Source organism: Suricata suricatta, chromosome 1 (genome assembly GCF_006229205.1).
Source record: "Suricata suricatta isolate VVHF042 chromosome 1, meerkat_22Aug2017_6uvM2_HiC, whole genome shotgun sequence".
In the NCBI taxonomy this organism is placed as follows: Eukaryota; Metazoa; Chordata; class Mammalia; order Carnivora; family Herpestidae; genus Suricata; species Suricata suricatta.
This window is the reverse complement of record NC_043700.1, coordinates 39,826,244-39,834,587: the sequence shown is the minus strand read 5'-3', so window position 1 is coordinate 39,834,587 and position 8,344 is coordinate 39,826,244.

Genomic DNA, 8,344 nt, shown 5'->3' with positions numbered 1-8,344 from the left:
ATATTTCCTATTTTAATGTGAAAGAATCAAAATATGGAAGAAATTTAAAAAAGCAACCTGACCACCACAGTTTACTCTGAACCCCAGGAACTATGAAGCAAGCAATGGCTGTTTATTTTGTAGTAGGCACAGTGCTGAGTGTTAGTTAGCAGTGGCTGCCACAGCCCTCACTACAATTCTATGAAGAAAGTACTATTTTGAGTCCCACTATGTGAACAGGAAACTGAGGCTTATGATGATTATGTCAGCTACATCATCAACATGCCACTTAATAGACTAAGATCAGGACAGAATGTACAGATGAAAAATAAAAAGTCAATGAACTTAAATTCTAGGTCAGGAAAGAAAACACTCACTTAAAAAAATCTGTGAAAAGTGTAGCAAAAAGGGTACAGTATCCAATGTTTCTGAAAGCACACATCCAGAGTGGACTGGGTGGTCAGGGAAGTTTTGCCTGTGGTGGTAGAAATTGAGCTGAGGACCAGCATAAAGGTAAGGGTGGAATGGGGCTGGGAAGGTAGGAGGCATGCTGAACATGACCAGAATAACAAGGAGCTGGACATGTGGAAGAGAGGCATCAGGAGCAAGTGGGAAGATCAGGGAGGGGCTCTTGACTGCAGTCTGTGGTCCTCCCCTAATTGCCCACTGCCCTGTGCCTTACCTCTCAGCCTCACACAGCCCCCTTTCCTACCTCTTGGAGCCCTGATCAGTACCAGATTGCACACCTCCCACTCGCTGCAGGCTCTGGCTGATGGATTGTAAATAGCCTGTTTGAAAAGTAATTGCATGTTTGGGGCTTGTGCTTGCCATTTGTAATTGCTCATTCTTTCTCTGTCCACTTTCTCTCTTCCTATTCCCTAGGATTGTTTCTCAGGAAGCCACTCCAGAAGCTTTCTGGACAAATGGCTGGAGGAGATAATGAGGCCCTCTGGGCCATACAATTCAACCAGGCTTTGCTGACCAGGGAGCCACTCTGAAGCTACTACCTGCCTCTAGCTATAGGACAGAAAAAACTGAATGGAATTGTTTTGTACTAAAAAGCTCCTCTGAGAAACAACAAACTGGCCACAAAGATGCCTACCCCAATCCAGGACACATGGGCCCTCCTTTGCCCCAGCACTAGGACAATAGAACCCTGCTGTCCAATAATGTCTGTCTACTACAACCCTCTTAGCCCCTGCTCTCCTATGTCCTTCAGACATCAACTAATCAGTATTTATTTACTGAACACCTACTATGTGCAAGACTACTCTTGGTGTGCTATTTGACATATTTTCCACTCAAAGTAAGGCACAATCTTATTAACCCCAGGCTCTATACCTAACACTGCCACACCCACATCTCCTCACCTCTATTGGTCTGGTCCTGCATAGAGACACGTAATCAATGGTAGAGCAAATCTTACTGAGCCCCATTATTTCCATAAACATTGAGGCAAATTCCAACCATTGGCACCTGAAACACTCTGACTCCTGTAGATCACTTTTGCTAGAAGTATCAAGGAATTAATGGCTATTGGGGCAACTCTCAACCAATGGCTGACAGAGATTGGTGGATACATGTCCCTCCTTCCTCACCTCTCGGACAGAATAATGTTGAGGTGCATAGTCCACACTGGCTTCTAGAATTGCCCAGCAAAATTGTGCTCTCATTACCCACAATGGAAATTTGCTTAAAAATACAATCTTTATTGTCATCTTTCTTTTTACTGTCTACTTTCCACTTACCCACCAGTGTCACTAGCATCTCTTTCAGATACAGTACTTGGACTTGTATCATTGTCTCAATATTTTCTTCTTGGGAAATCCATTTTAAGTCAGTTGGTACCAGAAATTGTATTAGGAAGGATATCCTCAGAATTCAGGATTCTGAAGTTAAATCCCTTGCTGGCCAGATGACAAGGGTCTCATTACTGGTCATGAATGAGGTGAAATAAAACACATTATGATTGTATAAAATTCAAAACCCTGTGAAAGTCCTTACATTCTGCAGGTAGAAGGAAGACTGTTGAAAATCTGTCCCACAATCTGACTCTGAGATGTCACAAAAATACAAATAGGGCTGAAATCACAAGTTTGGTAAGTTTTCTATGCTAAAGTCAGAGAAGGGGTGGGATTTTGAGACCTAGATTGGGACATCTGGGCAGATGCATTTGAATATCATATTAATCAGAACCAATGAGCAGGAACTCAGGGTGTCTGGGGTGGCGTCCAACTCTTGATTTCGGCTCAGGTAATGATTTCACAGTTTGTTAGATTAATCCTTGCTTCAGGCTCTGTGATGACAGTGCAGAGCCTGCTGGGAATTCTCTCTTCTCTCTGTCTATGCCCCTCCCTGCCCTGACTCACTCTCGGAAAACAACCAGAAACAAAAAAACAACTGATGAACAAGAAGTGGCAAGAACTCTAGATATCCTGGAAAACATAAGTGCACTAATTATCTGGAGGTAAACCTGTAAAAAGGAAGGCCCTACTACATCACTAAAGATTATAGAGGTTGGAGAGAAGAGGAAGATGATGACAGAGTAGGAGGACCTTAGGCTGGTCTCATCCCAAGAACACAACTAGATCACTATCAAATCATCCTAAGTACCCCAAATATTAACCTGAAGTCTGACAGAACAAACCCTACAACTAAAAAAAGAGAAGAGGCCACATAGAAGAAGGAGCAGGAGACATAACTGGCTTTTCTAACACTCAGAAGAAGAAGGAGACTTTGAAAAAATTTGAAGATAAAGGAATTTATCCCAAATCAAAAAAACAAGATAAGGCCATGGCCAAAGATCTAAGTGAACTAGTTGTAAGTAACATGCCTAATGGCGAGTTTAAAGCAACAATCATAAGGATACTCGCTGGGCTTGAGAAAAGAATAGAAGTCATGAAAGAGACCCCAAATATTTTAAGTCTAGTGGTCTGCAGCCTGTCAAATTGTCCTCTCCAAGGTAAAGTTTGAGATATGTACCTTGCACCATTTAGAAAAAGGCCCAGCACTTGGCAGTTACCTTTGGATTTTTGATGGCAGCACATACTACTCTTAAAAATACTGCTGTGACCCATTTATCCAGTGACTTAGAAGATTATCTGTTTTGAGTAGTGTCCAAAGCAAAAATGGGCTCCACAACACTTGTAGCACACATGGCCCCAATGTCTGGCCAATATTATTCTTCAGCTCTCATGTCTTTTAGAGATATCCATGATAGATAAGGGTGCTTTATGGCATTCTTAGAAGCCAAAACTGCAGAGATGAGGTGCAGATCCCTAGGGCTCTGGAGCAAGACAATACTATCTACAATAAAACATTACTCATCATTTGAAAATCAGTGCTTGGCATGTTACTATGGTCAGTTGACTATGGAATATCAATGTCTATGTTACTGTAAGTGCCAAAGATAAGCTGAAAATTTTTAGACCCACTAAGTTATAAGGTTGAATGATCACAGCAGCAATCATACAATGGAGGCAGCAAACTTCTCATTGTTCAGGTTATACCTGTGTCTTCTCCAGCTGACTGGAGAGAATAATACCCAGGCTTGGTTCATGGAATGGTAAGCTCACTAGTTTGCTATTGGCATAAAATGGACTGCTGCCATAAAACATCTCCCACCCTGAGAAGAGTCCTGTAAGATAGTATGAATGGACTTCCCTCCAGTGTGCAAAACTTTGAGGTAAATTTTTGTATGGAGAGTGAAGAAGCTTGAGTTAAGATTTTACATATGCTTGTAGGCAGTAATTAATGGATTAAATTTTGCTTGGAGTCCTGGAAGGGACCATTTTGAAAGGTCAGAGACAGAAGCCTGAGAAATAAGAATGTGTTTTGAGCCACAAGAGTGGGCACAGAGTGTGTGGAGAAGAGAACACAGATAGGGAGTAGCAAACAAGCAGATGGACAGGAAGACTCATCCAGAAGTAGTCCCTGAGCCCCAGCCACTGCATTGCTTGTACAATGGGCCCATGAATGGAGCAGTCATGCAACAGAAGCAGAGGCTAAAGGTCCAACAGCTGGGCTCCTTCTCACCAAACCTGATAGTTACTGTGCTTTGGGGTGTCTGATGTATTAGCATTAAAGACTGATTGATATTAGCCCTCAGGTATAATGATATCCCTCAAGGAGACCAAATAGTCACTTGGTGATAAGTTCATCACACTGGGTTCATTTTTGTTGGAGGAGGCAATGATTCCAGATAAATACACTTCATACATATTTTGGTTATTGCAATGCATTGGCACCCACAGTACATTGGCACTCACAGTGCATTGGCCATCTCTACCATCTGAGGCCACACAGAGAATCTGATATTTTGTAAGAAGCTTCCTAACATTGCTTTAGACCAAGAGATCCACTTTATGATAAAGGAGATAAGACAATGTGCACAGGACCCCTGAGGAAACAGGTTGTAAGTCTACACAGCCAGAAGTGACATTCAGAATCCCTCCCCAGGATGGTCTGGTAAAAGCTAACTGCCACTATGAAAGCTCAGATGGCACAGCTGTCTGGGCCCATGCTGCCATTGTTGTTGGCACTGACAATGGTTGCACCCAGAATGAGAGCACCCTAACAACCTCTCACATCACCAGAGGGCCACCTGCTGCCCCTGCTTCTTACCTTTCTACTCCTGATTCAAACTCACAGCACTCCTATTTGACCACATCTGCAGTGTTGTGGGGGAGGCCAGAAAACCAAATGTGTGCCCTTTTTAGACTGTTTGGCAGAAAGAAGGCTCTAGTTTCCACCAATATCTCATAAGATGTGGAATTCCTCAAACACAGAAAGGGGTTTTAGATGCTGAACAGCCAAAATAAATGGAAATGTCCAATATATATGTTTAAACTCAAAACAAGTCAGTGTATTATAAATCCCCCAGGGTGTCAGTTCCCTCCTCTGTGAAATGGGGATGTATGACTTGCTTAAGCTTACACAGAAAAGTAGTACAAGGATTCAAGCTCAGTCTTCTGATTGCAAGTCCTGTGTTCGTTCCATGACTTAGCGCTGCTTTTTCCTTTGATGTTTTCTCCCATTTGTCCCTCTTATGAGCATCATGCCTCGCCCTGAGGTATATTCCCTACCTAGTCCCCTCCTCCCTTGCTCCAGAGTGGGTGACACAGAGGAACTGCAGAAGTAAAAACCAATGACAGAGTACACTTAGCCCCCCAAGAGTCTGAGGAGAGCTTCTCTGAGTCTCTGCAGTACTGAGAACATAGACAGGGTTGTGGGCTTCTTTATGGGGTGCCCTACTCCCATGCTGCTAGTGAAGGCTGTTTCCTTGCCACTCATTATGGTCTCTGCAGTATGTAAGTTCTGTGGCCAAGTTTCATATAACTGGAAGTGTATTTCTGGCGGTCCATACTCTTCTTTAGGAAAATATAGATTTTCTTACAGCAGAATGAGTGTACAGCCATTAAACCAGACTAGACTATCATAAACTCCAGGATTAACAAAAGAGTACTTTCACCTTTTCTTTTAGTTTCTCATGAGCAATCAGGAGTAGATATATCCACTTAAGTAGGAAAGGATCACGGCATTTATAACTCGATTTCAACAAACCACCACAATTCTCCTCCCTTATTTCTGGATAAGTAATTAACTATACTGCTCTTATTTTAAAGATATACTGACAGGAATGAGAGAGATTGAGTGGCATTTTAAAAAAATCCAAAGGCTCCTAATGGGAGCTGCATCCCATTATGCAGGATACAAGTGAAAGGGGAGTGGGTTATGCTGGCAGTGGGGGATTGCTCTCCAGTCCCTGCCCTGACCAGAGGATGTGTGAGCTCATTATCTGCCTGTTAAAGTCTTAGTTAGAAGAGCAGTCAGTGAGGTGAGGATTTCTTTTTTCTTTCCTTTTTGGGAAGATCTCTATCTTTCTTTTTTATTGATTGCTTGCTTTTCATTTTATATCCTTTCTCTCTTGCCTGAAATGAGAAAAATGAGCCCTTGCCACGGGCTTTAAACTTTACACCCAGACAATATCTCCCCCTTATCCAATGCCAGGAAAGAAGCTTCAGCCCAGAGGACCCTGGGTAATGCTACAACAGATTATGTCATAAAATGGAGAGATAAGCAAAAGAACCAATCTAAAAGATGCAGCAAAATTTACCTTTCCACACCCTCTGCTCCCCTTTAGGAAGGCTTTAAATCAATCTGCCTTTGCCATAAATTCTTTTTCTAAAATTTGATAACAAGTGCAATATTTTCCTTGGAGATTGGGTTATAATAAGATGGAGGTTAGGGGTGGGGAGAAAGCAGGGTTTAGCAAAGTAATAAAATGCCATGATTGATCCTGGTCAGTGGGGTTGCTTGGAATTACCACTATCCTTGGCTGGCAAGCATAATCCAGCCAAGTCATAAATTTTGTTTCTTCCAGTAGACAGTTGAGACTCTGTATTGATCCCAATTTGTTGTTCTGTTCTGATGTAATTGCTCCCAGTGATTAAGACTCCAGGTTGGGAAGGAAGTCTGGCCAGGTCAAAATTGTAAAGGGAATAAGCACAGGACTAGAGTTTACCCTATCTCCCCATAGTGGATACTGAAGCTGGGATGTGGGGTCTGAGCCACTCTGGAGGCTCAGAGTGCCCAGGGCCAGTCTGTGGAGTCAAGACTCCACTCTGCCAGTCACTCCTCCTCCAGGTACAGTTCTAACCAATGCCTTCACTATTCTATGTGTTCTTGCATGAGATTCTTCAAACACACATAAGATGTGAGCCTCCTAGATGTAGCAGCAGTGTGTGAGACTTCACCTTACCACAGACAGAAACACTGATGTATTGGCTGGATAAGAACTACTCCATGGTCACACACTATGCAGAGACAAACCTCACCCAATTACTTCATCCAGAAACTAAGCCTTGCAGCCCAGATTGAAACCTGGCCCAAAAGAACCTATGAGCAGAGAGTTAGAGCCTCTAAGTCTCTAAGTCTGGAGTTTGAGTATCCTGGGTTACCCATCTGTGAAGCACAAGAGTTTACAGCCACATTATTTATAGATAGGCGAGACTGCAAGCCTACTCATGTATCTCCACTCACTAGCTATGTGACTTTAAGCAAGTGGCCTAGCCTATCTGAGTGTCAGAACCTCATTTGCTAGCTTGGAATAATAGTAATACCTGTCCCATAAGATTTTTGTGAATATTTCCATGAGATAACATGGGAAAGTACTTGGCATAAAAATGATGATGATGATGACGATGATGATGATTACTCCCAGTTTTAGCTTGTGCAAGGAGCCTTGCAGTTCCTAATAGATATAGAAGACTGTGGTACAGAGATACTTGGAAATTTTCTAAGCAAAAGAGGCTTTTATAATAGAAGGAAATATGCATTTTGATAACTTGGAGTGTCTTAGCCAAACCCTGGGAAACTAATTTAAAATAAGGTTATGCATCTTTAAAAAGGAACTCAAATAGATTCCTTGGCACTGCACTGCCAAATGTCAGTTCAACTTTATTTAGTTCCACTCTTCTCAGAGGTGGGAATGGGAATTCCTCACTCCATGAATTCAACAATATTGCAGCTAAATTATCTGTATGTGATCCGCTTGTCTAATGGTGGGTCCATTTAACTACATGCTTTAACAAAAATATTCCTCAAACTTAGAGTGATTTTCTTCTTCCTTTCTTTCCTTTCTCTAACTGAGAGATTTAACTGAAGTGATGGTGGAGTCTGGAGCTGCCAAATCAGTCATGACTTGTCAGTACAATCTCTCTCTTACTCTCTTACATTCCCCAGACTAAGATAAGGGACCTGCAGCAGAGATGCTGGGCCCACCCTAATCCAATATCAAGGGAAAGAGCCTTTGCTTCTGGGTCTCACTCACCTCCCTGACTTCTGACCCTTACCTACAACCCCCAGTTCCTACTTACCCATCAAATCTTGCTTAGAAAAATCATACGCTTTTAGCTATAGGATAGAGAAGCAGGAAATGGACTCAGACTGTTAGACTCTCAAACCTGACTCCTACATTTATAAATTATGACACTTAGGGCAAATTAACCTAACATTTTTGCGCCACAGCTTCCTCTTCTACCAAATCTAGACAATAATACCACATTTCCTATTCCATAGGGTTGATTGATGTGAGGAGTAAACATGTAGTTTAAATGCCTCAGACATGGTAAGCCCCCCCAATAAAATGCCTGAACATTGTCTGAGATGTTTTGGGGCAGTGGTGGGAGATGAAGTCAGGCTCCAAAAGTATAAGGAGAGAATGGGATGTAAGTAGAGGTGGTGGGCAGAGAAATTTCTTTCAAAAATGTGGGTGTAAATGAATGAGAATGCCCATGGTTTGCCTCCCCCAGAGAACCCAAATTGTTCATGCAATGCTTTTTCCAACTGGTCTTTTTGTCAGGTG